The following is a 2,970-nucleotide window of genomic DNA, read 5'->3' on the forward strand; positions in this document are numbered from 1 at the left end:
TGAATGGTGATATTGGTTCCCCTGGTCATGCTAGTTCCCATGGAATGTTCAGCAGTAACTCCCCCTCAGGCCTACTCACCCGTAGTAGAGGCAATAAGATGGCATCCTCCTGGTGTTCCCCTAGAACTTAATCGGACTGACCGCCGCTTTTACCGCTCAATAATCAAAGCTTGCTGATGGGCCATCGAGATGGAGACTGGGTCAAACAGTATCGATCTCTTGGATCTGTGTCCGCAAGCCGCTAATGTACATTGCCACCAACTAATCTGTTGATTCTTGAACTTCTTTACGAGCCAGCAACTGATAGAACTCTATGGTGTACTTCTCTATAGTGCAAGTTCCTTGGCGTAGATTATGCAATCGACTGAAAATCATGCGCTGGTAATTGTGGGGTAAGAAATTGGAGCACATATGTTTCTTCATCTTCTTCCAAGAATTGATCTTGCCCTTTTCTAACCTGCTATGGTTGAGCTTCAGTTGTTGCCACAATGCGGTTGCGCACCCACACAGCCGCGTCGCCACTAGCACTACTCTTCTATCATCCGAGACTCCTTTGAACTTTAAGACCTCCTTAACAGTAGTCAGCCAGTCAAGGAACTCTTTCGCTTGTAGTCCACCATGGAATTTTGGAATATTGACCCGTATACCAGATTCCCAATACCTATCTTCATCGGGGTGTTATCGAGTGTCATCCCCACGATCTTGCTCTTCTCATCGCCCTGCTAGGGCAATGTCAGTAAAATAGCCATTGTCTTCCTCAATGGTGTCGTCACTCCCACTTTTAGAGACATGCCCTTGATTGATTCTACCCATCATTTGGGTAAACTGTTCAATCAACTCCTCCATCATTTGCTCCATCTAACAGTCTAAGAGGCGGCCAACTCGCTGTTCAAATCTAGAATCGTCATCACAATCGTAGATCATCGAATCAATCATGCCATCTCAACCTCGCGGTGGCATGATTGATTTGACTTTGAAACCAAACTGATGTAGTAGTATACTTGAAACGCGTTGATTCGCGCTCAAATATTCGGTAACAAGCTGTCCAACAACTGTTGATCAAAGATAGCCAGGAATTGGGAAAAAAAGAGTAAAATCTTTCTACTCAATGAAAATGGTGATCACAAAACTGATTTTCTCTTGCCCATAGGCTTACAATAAATAGACGAATGAAAATAACACTAAGAAAGGAGATAATTTGAAAATTTACCAAAAATGGTAAATTATCAAATATCAGTAAGAAATAAAAGGTTTAAAAAAATAAAGACTATTGCCACAAACGGCTTACAAATCAGAGATTTCTAGACTAAGATATAAGGAAATCAATTATTATTAAAAACGGCAAAATTAATGTTTTCGAGGCCTAAGCGATGGAATTTGGCAAAATTTTGGTATGACTCACGAGTTTGTGGGACATAAACTGGTGACTTATGTTCCTTGATTTGTTTCCCATCAAATGGACCCTGTCGAACCATAAAATCCCGTTGTTCGCCAAATTACCGAAATACCCTTACATCGAACTTCTCCATGTACGCACATGCCAAGTCATCTATACGCCCGTCATCACCTACTCAAAGGAAATGCTTATTTATTTAATTTTTATTTTTCTATATAAAATATTCTTTCTTTGGAGGACTTGAAATTAAGCCGCGACCATAGCTAATTAGGGAACGAGATTTTCAAAGTGTACTATATTTATACATTGTGCTTTGAGGCTTAATTTTATTTTAAGCATTTGATACTCAGGCTTTATTTGTTGTGTCAAAAGCTTGGATTTATATTTGTTTACACCAATATGAACTTGATTTTGCCAATGACTATATGAAATATGGCTAAAGCAGGCATATGGCTTTTCCTATACTTTTGAAATTTATTTTGAACCCTTGTTCACTTTGGAATCTACTAACCTTTTGGTGTGTTTTTATCTTATATATATTATCATTAAAATGAGGATTAAGATCTTCATAATCAAGCCAATCTACGAGAAGTTAGAGTGTCTAACTTCTTACTCAATGCCTTCATTTGGGCCGCCAATGATGTAACCGCATCAATCTCATGGATGCCAGCCACTTTCTTCTTCTCTCTAGCATTCCATTGGTAGCTATTCAAACCTATTTCTTCAATTAACTGCCGGGCTTCTCAAGGGGGTCTTGCTACCTAAGGTATCTCCTACTGCAGCATCAAGTAACAATCTTATACTTGGGTTCAACCCATTGTATAAAGTCTGAATGATCATCCACTCTGGAAATCCATGTTGAGGACATATTCGCAGGTGTTCCTTGAACCTTTCCCATGTCTCAAATAGAGACTTCAATTCCATTTGCACGAAGGAAGAAATTTCATTCCTAAGCTTTGCAGATTTTTTGGGAGGAAAATATCGGGCAAGAAAAGCTTCCACCATCTCCTCCCATGTAGTGCTTGATGCTCTAGGTAATGAGTGTAGCCATTGCTTCACTCTCTCTTTTAAGGAAAATGGGAAGGCCCTCAATCTGATAGCATCATTTTTAACTCCATTAATCTTGAGCATGTCGCACACCTCCAAAAAGTTCTCTATATGGTTGTTTGGATCCTCATCGGCCAAACCATTAAACTGAGCAGACTACTGTATCATCTGGATGAATACTGGCTTTAGTTCAAAATTTTGAGCTATAATCAGGGGCCGCACAATGCTAGATTGTGTGCCCAAAACTGAGGGTCTGGCATAATCGGAAAGCGTTCTCTATTGCTCATTTTGTTCTGCCATTTTTTCTGACCATTCACTTTCAACATCAGCTAGATTTGATGGTTCTTACATAGGCTCTTTTCCCTTTCTTCTGAGTCTAGGTTCAAGTTCAGGATCTCCTTCAACAATTATCGAGGGGTTCATTTAGGTCATAACCTGGAGCTGTACAAAAAAAAAAGAAGAAAACAAAATCAGAATGATATTAGAATAAGAAGATATGGAATAGAATGAATGATAAATAGCTAAGA

At 39.4% G+C, this 2,970-nt stretch overlaps 1 non-coding gene across 1 annotated transcript; it reads left to right on the plus strand.

Annotated features, from left to right (window-relative positions):
- Positions 1–2,246: 2,246 nt before the first annotated feature.
- LOC120253809 lies at positions 2,247–2,353 on the plus strand. The gene has a single exon (XR_005534431.1). It is a non-coding gene; the product is annotated as a small nucleolar RNA R71 (small nucleolar RNA).
- Positions 2,354–2,970: the final 617 nt, after the last annotated feature.

The sequence above is a fragment of the Dioscorea cayenensis genome, unplaced genomic scaffold (genome assembly GCF_009730915.1).
Source record: "Dioscorea cayenensis subsp. rotundata cultivar TDr96_F1 unplaced genomic scaffold, TDr96_F1_v2_PseudoChromosome.rev07_lg8_w22 25.fasta BLBR01000215.1, whole genome shotgun sequence".
Taxonomy (NCBI): domain Eukaryota; kingdom Viridiplantae; phylum Streptophyta; class Magnoliopsida; order Dioscoreales; family Dioscoreaceae; genus Dioscorea; species Dioscorea cayenensis.